The sequence below is a fragment of the Platalea leucorodia genome, assembly GCF_965183815.1.
Source record: "Platalea leucorodia genome assembly, chromosome: 5".
NCBI lineage: Eukaryota > Metazoa > Chordata > Aves > Pelecaniformes > Threskiornithidae > Platalea > Platalea leucorodia.
Window position 1 is genome coordinate 19,520,636 of NC_138827.1, and position 17,440 is coordinate 19,538,075.

Sequence of the window (17,440 nt, forward strand, 5' to 3'; positions counted from 1 at the left end):
CTGAGAAGAGAAGTAATCAAAGTAATTTTTCTTTACAGTGTAGGAATGATCTGAAAAAATTATTTAATTATCACAAATAAAATATTTGAGATTTAAATCACGCTTATGACTAAAAATGTCTTTAATAAACCACTGGGTGCTTAAATCAGCATTCCTAATGTTAATCAAATTTGTTAGATTTTATATGGGATTTTCTCCCCCCCCCTTTTTTTTTGCCTTAGTATCACTGAGTTTTTGTATCAAATATCTAAGAAGCACCAACCATAGTGATCAGTGTAGTCATCAAAAGAAAGCTGCCATAATAACTAAAATACTCAAAGATCTTTATGACATTTTATTTGGCCTAAGACCATATTAATACATGTATCACTAAAATGCCAGAATCATTCTAATTATATCTGTATGAAGTAATATAAAATTTGAAAAAGAAATAGAAAAAAATAATATTTATAAATTTCTTAATGGCATTCAGATGTCAGTGAATGTGGATTGTGAATGTTTAAAGATAGTACCTCTGATCTCACTTCAAATTATTTCCCAAGTGTTCTGTAAAAATGAGTAGGTGAGCTTGGCACATGTGATATGAAATGAGTAGTAATGCCCATAATCTGGAATAAGTGGTGGTGATACAAATATATATTGAATTTATCAATAAAATCTGTAGGTCTGTGTGCTTGGCATAAAGTCCAGTGTTAAGGTAATTGTTCATTGCCTACTAACCTAGAAAATGAACGTACTTATGAGAGCTTTTCTGCTTTTTTTCATATATTAGAAGATCATGTATTTTTAATTTTGTTTCTAGTGGATAGTTTTGTAATAGAAACAATGTATTTTCTTCTTTGTTACATAACTAATTCTCCTTTTTTGAAGTGATGGAGTATCAGCCACCTCAGTAAATTACGAAAGCCTTCTTTTAAGCTTTTTTTGATAGTCTTTCATCCTTAATTAATTTAAATACTAATTGAATTACAACTTCAGTTGCACAGTTGATGCATACAAAATTATCAGTTGAGCAACTCATTAAAAAATTTGCATCGCTTATTCTTTCAGTGCTTTAGCTTTGGGCCAATATTCTACCTTAATCATGCATAAACAAACAATCACTTTCTGTCATATTGGATCTCAGAAAAAGTACCTTTTCTTTACAGTAAAAAATGGGTGCCATCCATTGCACTCCTGAAAGACTCCTATGATGAGACATAAGCCAGTTGTATAATTGGAATTGATTAGTGATTATACTTCTGGCTACCTGCTGTAAATAGCTTGCAAGTCGCAAAGTGGCGCTTTCACAGTAGTTTTGCAAGAGCTTACCTCAGTTTATCACAAAAGAGCTTATTTCCACAGCACGTTGTGTAGGCAAATTTTTGTCCTTTTATTGGTGCTGTTTTCTGTACAATGTCACAGTATGTACTGCATTTAGGAATATTGCATGGTTTTGTGCAGTATGGTGGATCATGCTTCAGGAACAACTACCCTATAGATCCAGCAGGAATAGTAGCCTCTGGGAACACATTGCACTGTGTGACTGACTGAGATGGGTTAATTGCCTTGAGATGGCCCTCCTTTCCATGACAGAGCAAGTTGAAGTAATTGGAAGGTTTAAAAACTCAGTGTAAAATTAATTAATTCATGTGGTAATGTCTGTCTGGGAATTCTGTAGAACTTTCAGTTTAGGATGAGGGATTTGTGCAGGATGCTACACATGCAAATGTTTGGCAATAAGCATTAGAAAAAATATTGTCAATACTACTTTTTCCAATACTGCTTTTTTAACTTGAGTGGCTACCAAAGCATGTTCCCTTTTAGATATGCTGTTAGATTTCAATAGAAATTTTTTTCTCTCTGACATTAGTTATGTTATTTTTAATAGAATTGCAGCTGTCCTCTCATTTCTAAATTAATCAATACAATCTTAAATTGGTGCCTAAAGAGCAGTTTCAGTAGCTAAATTCTGCTAACAAAAGTATCTCTACTCAGTTTACATCCATCTTTGGTTTTAATATCTTTTACAAACCTTCAGTGTTATTAGATGCCCAAATAACATATTGGTAAAACATAGTCCTCCATGTGGAAATGGCTAAAAATGACTATTTTACAGCTTTTGGAAAATGGTGTTGTGTGCCTTTATATCCTTCAGGTCTGTACCTGAATGATGTTATTCATTGCATATCTTCAGTACACTGTGTTTGGTACTGTGAGGCTAATGAAGGTGATATGCTTATTCTGAATGTTAGTGGCATTGAAAGAGGGTTTTGCTGTCATTGATACCTCCCTTGACACCAGGACTAAATTTGGTATTCAGTTATGTGTCTCAGATTGAGGGAACCTCCAAGCCCATAAGAGGACACCATATTCTACAGAATGACCTAGAACCACTACTGCAGTGTCACAAAATACTATCCACTGTTTTGCTATGCAAAATATTGGAGCTCTGAGGAGGGAACTTGACTACAAGAAAGTAATGTAGAAAAAACTATGGAGAACTATTAATTTTCATGCATAATTTTCATGCTTAGTGCAGTAGAAATCAGGGAGATCAGGTTCAAATGCAAAGTTGCAGAGTTTGACACAGGGAAAATGCAACAAGAAAGCAGAGTTTCAGCTGAATGAGGATTTTAAAAAGTGAGAAAATCAAGTATTTATTATTGCATATATATTGTCATCAAGTAGCAGTGAAATCTGAAAACATTTAACAATTGTAAAACAATAGAATAAAAATCTAATATTTATATTCATTCTAATTATTATGTTTTTAATGTATTTTTGCCTATCACTTGTTTGCCTTCAGTTGGGACAACTTAATAGTTAATGTTCATGATCTTTCAACAAATTATGTATGTAGGATTAGAAACTAGCTTTAACACTTGAGGAAACATAAATTTCATATGCAGAAAACCAATTAGTAGAAAATGAACAGAGAAGAGGAAACAGTACTGCTTTGGACAAGTAACCTCTTTTCATTTACAGAGAAGAGTGTGTATTTGCCTTTCAGGTTGGTAACCTTATTTTCAGTGTATCAGTTTAAACATTTGAATATAGTAAGTTAGAACGGATGTAAAGCAATGAAAAGAATAATTTGATTTATAAATGTTGCTTTGAATGAAGTCAGAACAGATATTTTAATTACTGAAGGAAAATATAACAATAATGCTTGCAAGACTCCATGTATTGTTTCATATATACTGGTCTCCATGCTGTATATTTTCTACTAATGATCTTTCAGTGCTGGTAGGAAATAGTTATCACAATCTTTATAAGTAGTCCTTGCAAGAATAAGTGTTCTTCCTTCAGTTTATCAATGTTGTGTTTGAGTGAAAACAAGAAATTTATTTGTTCTCTTTTGTTGTGTGTTATAAGAGAAATGTCATAAGTCTTTGTGACTCCTGCCTTCCTGTCAGGTTCCTAACATCCGAAGGACTGGTTTGGTTCTGTGAGCCAGCTCACTCTAGGTCTAGAGTGTGCTGAGTTATGTGAAGCTCATGAAAAGAAGCTTCATAAAATCACAATACTTGATTGCAAATGGATCCCTGTATGCTTTTTCATAGAAATATAGCTTTATTTTTTTTTTTTTTTTTTCATTTAAGATGAGCCCTTACATTTAACTTCTGAACCTTTGTTGGTGCTGTGTTGGTGTCTCACTTCTTGAAATGTTGCTTTCAGACTAATAGTTAAGTAATAATATGTGAGTATTTACTGGACCTATTATTCTAACTTTTTGAATATTGCAATGTTCTTAAAATCTCAGTTGCTACTTCTGCATTAGGCAGATTATAACACTTAAAGAACGGATTTTCGTAACTGAGTAAACATCTAATTAAGTATCCTCTTGCAAGGGTATTGTCCCGATAGAGGACACATCAAAATAGAAATGGTTTTTTGCTTCCACTGAAGATGTGAATTCAGTGATTGTCTAACTGTGTAGAAATTGAATAAGGTAGCTTTCCACTGAGTGCTGACTTGACTGCATGATATCCTTCACTTTCCTTTAGAACATCGGATACCCCATATGGAAAGAATACACAGCACGTTCCTGAGATTAGAAGAGAGTGACTTTGCCATGACTCCTGAACTGCATAGGAGGAACAATACAGAAATCTAAAATAAGTTTTCTGTCTAGGAGAAAATGTTGAGAGCAACATCATTCACCATTTTTAAGGACAGGTTGGATGAGGCTTTGAGCAACATGATCTAGTGGAAGGTGTCCCTGACCACGGCAGGGAGGTTGGAACTAGATAGTCTTTAAGGTCCCTGCCGACCCAAACCATAATACAATCCTATGACTTTTAACCCATGCAACTGAAGCCTGTGAGCTGTTTCTCTAGCCATAGCTTGTCCCATGACCAAATATTAGTTCAATAAAGTAAATGTGTCCCTCTCACCTATCAGTGACTAAGCTAAACTGTAGATTATTTTGTGTATGTAATTATTTTGAAAGTTTGTAAATATTATGTGTATGTATCTTAAAAGATACCTATTTGTATATACATTTAGACACATGTACACATATGACAACATCAAAGACAACATTTAGGATATATATGAAGTTGGCTTCTGGAATATATCTTGTAATTCTGCAAGTTCTATTCACCAGAGACTTTATCTTTCTCCCATTTACCTCAGTGGAAGTCCTGCCTTTGCGCTAACAGTGCAGATGGCTTCATTTTTTTTTTTTCCTGCCAGGATAGCTACTTTTTTATCAGTGTCTGGTCTGTTTGCCTGTTGCTGAAGACAGTGAAGAATTTAAGACAGTCTGCAGGAAAACTATTTTAGGATTAAAAAGTATAGAAGGTAAAGATTTTTATTGCAAATAAAGGAAAACAGAATATATCTTGTCTTACACTTATAATGTTTATTGTTTTTAAAAAGTTTATCAAGTAAAGAGCTGTCTGGCTGTGTATGTACATATATTTGTGAAGTAATTTGAAGTCACTAAAATGAGAGTTTGGATTTTAGTATTTTTGCTCTTAAGGGCTTCACATTATGCCATTGATGTGTAACCCCTGGTGTGTATTTCCTTACTGTAAAAAGTTGATTTGCCATTTTGGGTCAGCAGGACCTGTCTATTCAGAGACAGGTACCCTTTTAAAGCTGCTTTTTAGACCTGGTGATGGAGGTACTAAACTTCCCTTGGAAAGGGATAAGAGGAGGAAGAGCATGAGAGGAATAAGGTTTTTTAAGGATTCCCCCCCCCAAGTTTGGCAGAAAGAAGGAAGGGAAAAAGCTGCAAGGCTTTTCATCATGCAATAGGTCAAGGAAGCAGTGCTGTCCTGGGTTAAGTTTCAGAGTTTGTGGTTGAGTGGTAAGCTGCCCTTGAGGTTCCCCTGAGGGGAAACCTTTCTGGGTTAGGGACAGAGGTCACCAGACCAATGCACTTCTATGAAGATTCCAGTACTGGATCCTCTGCTTCCTCTTTTTCACTTGTTTTCTACTGTCTCTGTGGCATGAAGTGCTCATATATCTGCAAGTATCTAAGATACAGTTCTGGTGTTTAAGCTTTTCTTGTTAACTTTTGTGGAAGTATTTTTCTGTGGGAAAGAGGTGGGTAGCTGTTATTGGGTTAGGCTGAGGAAAAAGATGAATGATTTGATGATATAGCTGTTTGGGGAGAAAAAAAATCTTGTTTTGCTAGTATTTTTCAGAGAGCATGATGATACATAATTTTCTTTTAAGGTTATTGACATATTCAATAGAGCTATTTTTTCCTCAAGACAAGACCTGTGTGTTTGCCATAATCAGTCACATTTGCAATACAGAATATGAATTCAAAATTCAGTATTTATTGTCCTATGCTCACTACATTACGCAGTACTTTACATAGCTTATATACATACATTAACACAGTATGTATTTTGCTATTGTGATCCAGTGAATCTGTGAGATGCTGTTGACTCACAGATGAGAATTCAGGACTGACAGAAGGAAGGAATGAAACTTCCTGCATCTTTCAGATCTGGAGAGGTCCTTGTGTTCATACTTTTTCCAACTTCACTACTATTCCAACAAATATCCTAGACCATGACATTAATAAAAACACTACAAGTAATTCTAGACTGACATGGAAAATCATGTTCATGGTTTAAAGGAATTAATTCACAAGTTGCATGCATATGTCCAATGTACATTTTATTGTCATGATGGCAAACGTGATTGTAATAGTTAATGTACTGGAAGTGTTTGAAACACGTATTTTAAAATACATAGTGTACTAATTCCTGCTTAGCTAGTACATAGACAATAACAGAAGAAATATGGAATGCTTGAAAGAGGATGATTCAGAAAGAATCTTAGCGAAGGAAGTAATTTCATTCTAGGCTTGGGTGTTTTTGTGTCCTGATTCAGCAAAGCACTTCAGGATATCCTAAAATTTGTGTTTGACTTGCGTTAAAATCAGAAGTCCAGATATATGTGCTTTTGTGCTTTATGGGGTTTAGAGCTCATAGAAACTATCCTTCATCAGTTTGGTTTGTCAAAGTCATACTGTCATATGAAGCTGTGACTTAGAAAGCAGAGAAGAAAGGAAAACTTCTAGCTAATGCCTTTGGGGCAGTGGGCTAAATAATATTTCTTAGTACTAAGCTTTGACATCCGATGTCTTCAAGTAGAATTAGTAGATAATTATGACTCTCTGATGTTTCAGAAATGGAATACATTTATTAAAGGAGGAAAGCTTTGGAAATATAAATCCTTAAGTTATATATTAAAAATTTGAAGTTAAGGATTTCTTTCATTAATGCTTACTTAATTTGATTTTTGGATGATGTAATATAGATGCTTAATTCTATATTATTCTTGCTTTTCAAAGTGAGTAGATTTTAATTTTCAACTCTCGTAGTGGACTTAACTGGTATATTGAGTTGTTTTCATGTACTATTTTGCCTTGTGGGTTTTAGGAAAAACTGTAGCTATATACATTTAACAGATATGCTTGTGCTGTAGTGTGGTTAAAAAGAAAAGAAAGGGATCCATTTGTATTGTGTTCAAATTGGGAAAGGAATTCAAATTAATCTTATATGTATAGCCATATGCGTTAATTCTGTAACACTGTTTTTTATGGCATTGTAAAGCTGTACAAGAAACTTTGTCCTCTAAGTTCACCATGTTACTTCATAACTGGAAATTTAATTCTCAAAGAAGTATGAGCTTTAAATAGCCATTGAGATTAAATCAATACAATCTAGTTTTCAAATAGGTAACTTAATTGAAGTAGCATACAGATAGAAACTTGGCATAATTATTAAGATTTCTAGTCACAGCACACCTCTTTTCTGTCACTGTCACCTGCACACTAAGGGGGACTACAGAGTATTTCAGATTTTTAATCCAGATCCTCTGGGTTTTCTATTGGAAAAGACTGCAGTTGATGTTTTATGTATACAGCACTTAGAAAAGAGCATTCTGTTCTTCATTTCCATTTTTTTGTCATATCACTATCTAAGAGAAGAGAAATAAGTCAGTAGGAAATGGTTGGCTTTTCTATTACAAATACTTCATAGCACACACTTCATCTTCAAGTTCTGTGGTATGAAATGTCTGGGTTACCTGAAACTCAGGATGAAGGTTAAAGCTAGCACAGTGCAGAGTAGTAGATTTAATTTTCGGTGGTTTAATTTAAAACGTAAACAGTTTGCCAACTCGTACTTCTCCATCTCTTTCAGAATGTCTCACTGAATTAATGTGTTCATTTGGTGCTCAAGTATAACATTGCATGAAAATAGTGAATTGAGTCTTTTTCTTTTCAAGTTACAAAAATTTGCTATTAATTGCTGTTGAAGTTTAGGAAGAAGGAACACAGAATATTTAGGGTCTACAAAACAAAATTTTGCCTGTCAAGAGATGTTTTTATTTTTTCCTGTCTTGTAATCCTATAGTTAAGAGAATCAATTTATTCTAACAAATTATTGAAGATAGAGCCTGTAGAAACAGTTCAGATGGTGTTGCTTTACATCATGACATTATGGGGGGAAAAAAAAGAAAGTAATGTAATTTACATGCTGCTTGGACAACTGCTAGATAAAAATATTGCAGTTTTGTAACAACTCATGCATTATTTAGATATTCTAGCAGCCTCCTGGTATAAAATAAAAATACAAAAAAAATTTTCTAATTTTATTTCTTATTGTGATGGTGATGCTAAATTACCAAGTTACCTGAATTAGTAATTTCCCTTTCAGAGAGACCTTAGCAGGGACACCTCCTTACAGAAATAAACTAAAACCTCCTTTCTCTGAAGCTGAAATTTTACCCATGTTTTTCCGTCTTTCTGTACCTACCAATATACTTGATTTTATTTTTTTCCCCTGAAATTTATTGTTTTATTCAGATCAGAAAATTCTAATCTTAATTGCTCAACACCTTTTTGGGCCATTGCTAGTACTAAACATATTCAATGTTAATTTTTTAAAAAATGGAGAAAACTAAATATTGAATACTTCAGATCATGTGAAATGCTGGAGACACTTTCTGCATGAAAAATCTGGTTTTCCTCGTTGTACCATGTAAAATATATTTACATGAAGGCGCTATAAATAATGGGCACTTGATATCAATATTCCTCATTCATTCAATTTTTATTTTAGAAAATAGAATTGTCCTATCAGAGTGTATCCAGATAAAATTTCTATTAAAGGAGCATCTAGTCTTTTGAGTGGGGGTAAAGTTCAAAGTCTTGTATCCTGCTACTGTTTGGCAGTTGGGATGGTAAACTGCTGTATTAATGATTTTTTTTTTTTTTTTTTTTTTTTCCCCAAAATCATACTTTTACTTGCTCGAGTTAAAACATTTCAAATAAACATATTTGGATACTGTTAGCCCACAGGTGTGGACAGTAGCCAGAACCTAGCGGCCCTCTTGCAGGTCTCCTTTAGATATCTTAGATGTTGCTGGTTATCAGCAGACTGAGCAAGACTGCTGTAATCTTAGCCAGATCTATCAGGGAGAGGTTAGACAAGAAAGTGGTATCTGGGCTGTTGTGTGGCTCCCTCTAACCATCCTCTTTCAGCAGTTCTGTGGCAGTCTGCACCCATCCATATTCTCTTAGTATTCCCCCTCCTGACTTGCTGGAACCATCCAACACGAGACAAGTGGCATAAGTTCTGCTTGAAGGTTTTTACTGGAAAGGGAATATATTTACTTAAATGTGGTAGAGAAACAATTGCTACTGAACTCTGTGGGGAATTTTGAAAGCAGTTTCTTTCACTTGCTGAGAGGGTAGAAGAGAAATCGTAGTTTTTCGTTAACCTGTTCATGGGTTTGGCTCTTTGCTGTGGGTTTTTTATTTTATTTTTAAGGGGAGGTATCACTGTAAGCTTGTATATATAAGCTTGTACACTGTAAGCACTGTATGTACCATGTCTCTAAAGGGTTTTGGGGTGGTTTTTTGTTGTTTTAAGTTTAGAGTCGGTCTTTATTGGTCTTGAGGGCATTTTCAAACCTGATAAAAGAAAGAAATTAAGACAGAAAACTGCAGTGTTGGGGGAAGCACTGAACTGAGACACATTTTAACTAATATTGTTGATAGTTATTACTGTAATATAGGCTAGTGAAAAAATGGATCTCAGTTTCATGAACTGTTGTGGTAGTTTCCAGAATCTCCTGAATAAAAATAAAGAGTAGACTGATAATACTTGGTCTGAGGCAAAAACAGAAATAGAATTTCCCTGTTCAATAGCTGAGCAAAAGATAAACCCTAGGGGTCTTGCTATAGGCTGCAGTTTTCTATTGATGCTTTTTAATGAACAGTTGATTCCTGACCAGTTGACAAATTGACACATGGTTGGCATTTATGCGTTTAAATAACAAAATATTTAGATGACACTGGATTTTGTTAGCATAACATTACCAGTTGAGTTCTTTTTCTAACACTAAAAAGAGATCAGTTTTAGTTTTATTCTCAAGCTTTCTTTTTTTTCTGTGGATATATTTATTCGTTCTTCACACTTTTTCTCAAAGAGGGTTTTGGGAAAGTTTAGCCTTTTGGATGGATGATATGGCTAGCTTGAAAATGCCAGGTATCTTAAGAAACATACTTGGTTCCAGGATTGTGGAAATGCCTGAGCCAATTTAGAGAGGTACAAGACATAGTTTGACTGAGATTTATTACACAGGGGAAGAATTTATCAAAATGGGATTGTCTATCGTTTTGACAGGGCCTGGGGACTACCTGCTTTTATATATCTGTTAACATGCTTGTGCTCTGAACTTGCTTAGAGGATGCTATACATCAACATTGTATTCTAAGAAAGCACAGACAAAACCAAACCTTAGTAGCTATAACGCTGTGATATTTAAACTACCCTCTTACTCAAAATAAAAGGTAAGACTTTTTTAAAAACATTAACATTTCAATAAAAACCATCTTTGCATAGATTGAGCTTGCAGCTTTTCTAGTGACCTGAGAAGGCTGGCACAGCTGCCGAGCAACCATTTCCTTACTGAATAAGTAGGCTGTGCTGAGCAGCTCTGCGTAGTACTGCAGGAGATGCCTCAAGTCTCAAAAAAACTAAAAATGCTAATGAAAATGTTGCAATTGTCCACATAAATTTGTGCTAGACTGAGGGCATTGACAGGACCATAGCTCACCCTTAGCATATCTGCTGCTGGATGGTTTTGCAGCAATGCCTATTTCAAATGACTTTATCTAAAAGCATTACTTACTTTCTGGTATCATTGAAATGAACCCATAGTTGGAGATGGAAATACATCAACTATTTCAGCAGAGAAACACAGAGTAATAACTACAATTATGTAGTAAGTCTCTGTTTAAGGAAAGATAGATTTCTTTTCAAAACTGACAGTTCCTTGATTTCTTCTTTGTATCTCACCTCTTAAATTCCTGTTTGTTCCACTGAACAGTAAATGTACAAAAAATCTCACAGTGGGTTGGGAAAAATGGCAATTTCATGTATTGTATACCCTTGTTTTGTTGTATAACGCTAGCCTGATTCTGCCATATAGAAACTGGCAATACAAGTAGGATAGAAATTTCAAGCTCATGTAGTTTCAATAATTTTGAGATGATTTTTGTATAATATGGTAGTATTTGGTATATTTAGTATTGGAAACTGTACCTCCATAAAACTGTTTCATGATGCAGTAGTTACTGAAGGACAGGTGTATACAAGTCATGTTTTACTGTGACCTTTGCAAAGGTGTCAATTAGCCTGTAAAAATTAATACTTGCTACCTAACTATTTTCCCATCACCAAACAGTGAGAATGACTCAGCAATTGAATATGTAATTAGCTCTCATTTCAGCTTCTGATTTCCAGCTTCATTTTGAGGTTAACAATTTGGTGTCTTGTAAATACGCAAAAGCTGGTATGATAATTTCGCTAAGACTAGTTGACCAAGATGGTGAAAAATATTGGACTACACTTGAATAATCTAAATTTATTTCTGCATTTGCAGGTTCATCTTTGAATAGCACTATTGTCAACTTTATTTAGGATGGGATGCATTGTGTGGTATCAAAGGCTGATACAGCTCTCACTAAAGTCCTAAAGCTGTATTTCCTTTTATTTTAATTGAGCTGGATTGAACCCTGAGCTGTTTTGTTGTTTGGTTTTGTTTTTTTTTCCCCAGCACTAACAGTAGGAGGTTAGTTAAATGATAAATAATGGTTAGAACATCAGAAGCAGTGCATTTTATGTTGATTGCAACAGCACCAAACCCAGAATATAAACGTGTTTTATCTGTCCCTAAATCGTGGCAGGTAACCATGGCAATCATACCATTTCCAACAGCTCATGGAAAATATTTGAAATATCTTAAGTGAGCTGTTCCATTAATAATGAAGAATATCAGTGTTTTGCCATCTGTTACATACTAACAGTGTATATGAAAGACCAGCAGTTGTGTGAAAAAATTTAAACTGCAAGTTGGAATGAACTTGGCTTGTAATGAAAAACTGCAAAACGGCATAACATAAAATATGGTACATCAGACTCTGCTTTTTAGTTTTATAGCTTAACGTCATCTTCTAATATCTGTTGAGAGTCTTTAAGTTTTCCATTATGTATTCTTATTTTTAGAGATTTGTAATTTGATACTAGCATTTTGCTGTGGGCAGAAACTTGGCAAATGCTCAGTCAAAAATTAATTTCAGATTAAAAATATTTTTCCAGATGTGTTTTGATGCTTCTGCAATCTGAAGCAGTTTTGCTTGTTGACTGAAATTTTGTGGGCTCTTAATCAAAAGTATGTGCTCTTGAACTGTGGGCTAGGAAATAACTTTGACAGTATTTTGTGCATAAACAATAGTAGCTTTATTTTTCAAAAATATGCCTACAAATTGAAGGTGAATGCTGGTATGTTAAGTCTCAACCATTTGTGTACAATAGAGTTTTACTCTGCATAAATTGGTGGTAAATGTGGCCAAGATGCCCTACAGCTGTAATTCAGAATCTGTCCATGTGTTTTATGTAACTGAGTCCCTCTCTATATAGTTCCCTTTCCTTTAACAGGGAAAGAGAGATTAGGAAGGGCAATGTATTATGGTTATAAGCAATGTATCCCTGCATGTACTAGTTCCTTTTCTATGCACAGAATGCTTTCACAGATTGTTAATCGGATGGTGCTGAATATGTGAGGCTTTCTCTTTGGTCAGATTGGAGCTGCTTTTCAAGTACAATAAGATAATTTCAGCATCATTACAAAGAGCGGTAGTGGCTGTCCATAAATAATCCCTTATACTGAGGATATATGGCTCCAAAGAGTTTATCTTTTGAATTGACAAGAAATCTCAAATCCTGAAAGCACAGCTCCTGCCTTCTTTGAATACTCTTTTGCCCCCTGTAGTGCCATGGGATCAGTGATTAGGCTGATCATGAGTACAGTAGGAGATGTTTTACAAGTAATAGTTAAGAGTTAAATTTCTTCAAGTTTGGTGGGATCATTCAGTCTACCACTGGACCCAGTCAGAAGAGCTGAAAGGGCCAGTTAGCCTTGCCTTTTGATTTTAAAGTTAGTAAGATTGTAGCCAATTGTTCAAATACGTTCATGGAAAGATTTGTAGAAACATCATCTAGGACCTGACTCAGGAAAATGCTTAAAAACACGTGCTCCCGAATTGGTCATGGAAGGATCTAGTAGGTTTTATATAAAAATGGAGAAAAACTTAATATAGAACAGTCTGGGGTTTATGTAATAATTTCAAATTATATATAATTTGTGTCCTATAAACAGTTACAGCTCTTGAAAGTATGGGAACCAAATATGTACAATGCTGGTTTTAGTGCCATTTTTGGTATGTGCTTCTGGAAAAAAAAAAAAACAGTGCCACAGTTCACACATTCCAATAAATTCAAATTTATTTTTATAGCCAGATTTGGAAGAACTTACTGTTTTTTTGTCCAGAGCTCCTGCTAGTGCTGTTTTTTTAAAAAGCAACATATGTAATAAAGGCAGGTAAAATTCATAAAGCATTCCTGCAAATAAAAAGAGTCATTTATGAGGCGAAGAAAAGATCTTCATTGTGATTTGGATCCCGACTGGTCAAATGACTGGCTTGATGATTCAAGACACAAGTTCTTTTTCCTTGTTAGAGACAAGACCTGCTATTTATTTGTCTTATCTATTCCATTTCTTCTATACATTTTTCTTACCTGAATTTTGGAAAATACCTTTGATTTTTGTAATAATACCCATCCATATTTTTGAAGAGCAGGTCTGCTTTTTCAACCATGTTAGCAGGATTTCTCTTCAGTGAGATCTTGAAAGTGTACATTATTTACTACTGCTACTTTATCTTCCCATACATGCATTTATTTTAGTAAATATGAAACTATATAATCTAACCTTTAATACTGTGAAAACATAAGGTTTTTTGCAAAAGTATATGTAGTTGTAATTTTAATAAAATTACTTTGTCCCCATATTACATTTATATCAAGCACACATAAATCTGTATGTTGAATCTTAGGGGAAGATCTTTGCTGTTCCCTGTGTGAATAGATATGAAAGTGTAGATTTGTATTGACAGATACAATCTCATCAATCGCCAAAGATATGTACTGAAAGTATGTTTTTTTTTCACTGATACCAATCTAAATCAAAATCTTGCCCTTTACTTTTTGCTTGTAAATAAACATATCATTCAGGAGTTGGAATATAAAACACTAACTAGATTTCAGTTGTAGATAATTGGGTCCAACGAAAAGAGGGTAACAGTTACCTTTTTATAATTTGAGACAAAAAATTGGCCAGGCTTTGAACCAGTTGTGTTTTTCTATTACAAATTATTCTATTTACTGTTTTCTGACAAAACCTCTTTATTACTGCAACAGCTTGGCAGTAACAACTGTGTGGTAAAAGAATTCCTCTAAGTAGCTGACCTGCTGTTGCAAAATGCATGTTTAATGATAAAGTATAGACCTACAGCTGAATCATTTTGACCTTGGTTTACATTACTTCTGGTAAGGACAATGGGCATGGTACAGAATTTCATGGTAGATCACTCAGCGTTTGTTTGAGAGATCAAATTTATATCAGGCTAAAAGAGCATTCTTAACTGTTTTCAGGCTGAGTTTAATTTCTGAGTTTTTCTGTATTTTGCTTGAATAAATGGCAGAAAAATAGCTATTTTATATTATAAGCACTAATTTGATCAGCTGTAAACAGCAAAAATGCATTACCCAAGCATGTTCTGACAGTCTTAATTAGAAAACTGCTTTGTGCTGTTATTATCTGTAGTTAATGAGATTCTTTACAATAACATAAGGGATAGAAAGTACCTACATTCAGCATTTTGCTCCTGCATTTATAACAAAGTGATCCTGCCTGTGAAAGAAGACATATTTATTTAAATACATGTGCAGTACAGAAGATACTAAAAGAATGCAGCTTCTGCTGAAGAGCAAATTTTAACATAATTGAAATGATTTCACTGAAAATACTGTTGAGGATTTGTGACCAAAAATTTAAGAACTAAAAAAGTGCTAATGAATATGGTACTTTAAAAACGGAGATTTTCTTGGGGGCTTGAAAACATAATTGATAGAAGTGATGAAAGTACAATCAAGGAAGTGCAGTGGGGGTGAGGCCGGTTCTTTGGAATGGCTCTAAGATGAGGCTGTGCCTGCCCCGGGAGCAGGCTTGTAGAGCAAAGCAATGCTCCTCCCTCCAATATACACACTCGAGTACGACTGGGGGAGAGGATTACTCCATAATTGAAATGGTTTCACATGCCAAACATCACCACTACTCATGTGGTTAAAGCTTTTGGAACCAAAGCTGTTCCACAAGCTTTTTCTTCTTCTCTAAGATCTCCTATGTGCCACACTTTCTTGTCTTCAGCCTCACACAGCTGGTGGTAGCAAATTAGTGTCCCTACCAATGTGATGATGTGATACTTTAAATCCTTTGAGTGAAAAGATGGGAAGACACGATTGTTCCTTGAGCTAGTTAAAGAATCCACTAGGAACAAAAATCTTAGTGAAGAGGAAAAATAATAAAATTTATGTTAGTCAATCAGTTAATTAGTATTGCACTACACATTTATTATTAGCATTCCATTTTATTCTAATATTATGTGTTGCCACATATTAAATTTTTTGCTTTAACGTTTCCTAACAGCTTGTATAGACTTCTGTTCTGCTCATTTGTCCAGACTTCGTCAGTGCAGTGGGGCATGGAGCAAGCTGTTGCTCTGTTCCATTTGAGTAGTACCTGTACTCAGTTGTGGAGTAGTGGGTGAGTGACCCTGCAGAGTGGATTGCATGAACTGTCAACAATGCAGATTCATTTTTTAATAAAGTATCAGTTTCCAAGGGTTATCAGACTTCATTTCTTCATTTATCAGTAAATCAGTTAACACTAGGATCACTTGCTACACAATTTGTATGTAGTGTGTGTATATTGCTGAAAAACAATGTGACTGATAAAAAAGAAATAGGCAACCATACAATACATAGGGTTTTTTATTTTCACACTGATCTGGATTGTTACATGTATTAATATAAAACTGGAACGTGAAACAGGGCTGGACATCTGTCTAAGTTCATATCTAGAAAACAAACAAAAAGAATCTGTATATATTTTGGAATTTTGTGAACTTAATTAAACAACACAAGCTCTGCCTAGGTTTTTGAAGCCTGTAAGTATGAATGTCTTCAGCAATTATAAATGTTACAGCAATGACAATTACATGTTATTAAGTAATCATATGCAAATAAAAGATGAGCAGAAGAGCCTTCCTTAAATTGTACAAAATGAGGCTATTTTTAGTATTTGGGATTAATTGCCAATATTTGCAAATGTACCTTACTTAGCATTGGTTGGTTTTTTTGTTGTTGTTGGTTTTTGGTTTCTTTTTAGTTCCATGAATTTAAATTGCTACTTTGAGAAATGTCATTCAGAATCTTTTCTCATTTTCTTATGATGTCTCCTAAAAATATTGCTGTTCCTGGTAAATTCTCCTAATGAGAGATAAGAACAGAACAAAATGTCAGTAAAGGCTCTAGGAACCCTACAGAAGTCCTCCTGAATTCGAAGGAGCATCCCTGCTTTGATGATGAGTTAGTTTGTTTTACCTAAGGAAGGAATAATCTTCAGATTTGCACCCCATGCATGGCAGCATGGCTTGAACCTTTTTAATACAATGAATTTATTCAGTGTTGTCAAATGTATTTATGGTGTTTTGTTGGTGGGTTGTCATTTTTTTTGCAAGAAACAAGAATTTGTTTCAACAGCTTTTCTTACACAGATAAATAATACAGGTTGAATAGACACATTTATAGATAATAGTCTTCTTTTGACAGCTGTAATTGTCTAATAATAGTTTTGGCTTCATGCCTAAAGAACATACTGTGACATTTAAACCAGGTGATCAGAGTGCTGGCATTTCTGAGATATGGCATATTGGCTGTAGCACAAATCAGCCAGCACCTGATCATTGTAAACCTATTATAGTCTTATGTTAGTGTGAAATGTGTAGACTTTATATTATAGTTCACTGTAATTGCGATCCCTCACAGGAAAAAGTTTAAGCTAGATATAAGTTACAGGATGCATGGTGTTGTGCTGGTTGTTAGACTTTTAGTTTGTAAGTACCTCAGCAGAATGTGGAGTTTATAGAATTATTCTATTTATTGGGCCCAATATAGTATGAAAACCTGAGATCTAAAATACTATAGGAACTTCAGTAAAACATTTTTATGAGAGTTGTGATATAGTCTTTAAAAAAGCAATCCACTATATGAAAACTCCATCTCAAAATAATATTTTATTCACATAATAATAAAAAAGCTGCAGAAATATTAATCCATTATGAAGTTTGTGTACCCAACATTTGAAAAGTATGAATTGTGAAGAAATTGTGGGAATAAGTCGGTATTGCCTCCTGCAAAGACTGGTAATTCTGGATCTCAAAAAGGAGCCCATAAATTGTTATGCCACTGCCTCAATGCTGCTGTTATGAACTGCCTTTCTAAGACTGTAGTATTTT

General features: G+C 34.4%; 1 pseudogene across 1 annotated transcript in view; it reads left to right on the plus strand.

The window, feature by feature from the left end:
* Window positions 1-17,440, plus strand: part of LOC309591649 (sorting nexin-29-like) — a 129,986-nt pseudogene that overhangs the window by 79,683 nt on the left and 32,863 nt on the right. The gene's annotated exons all lie outside the window — the stretch shown is intronic.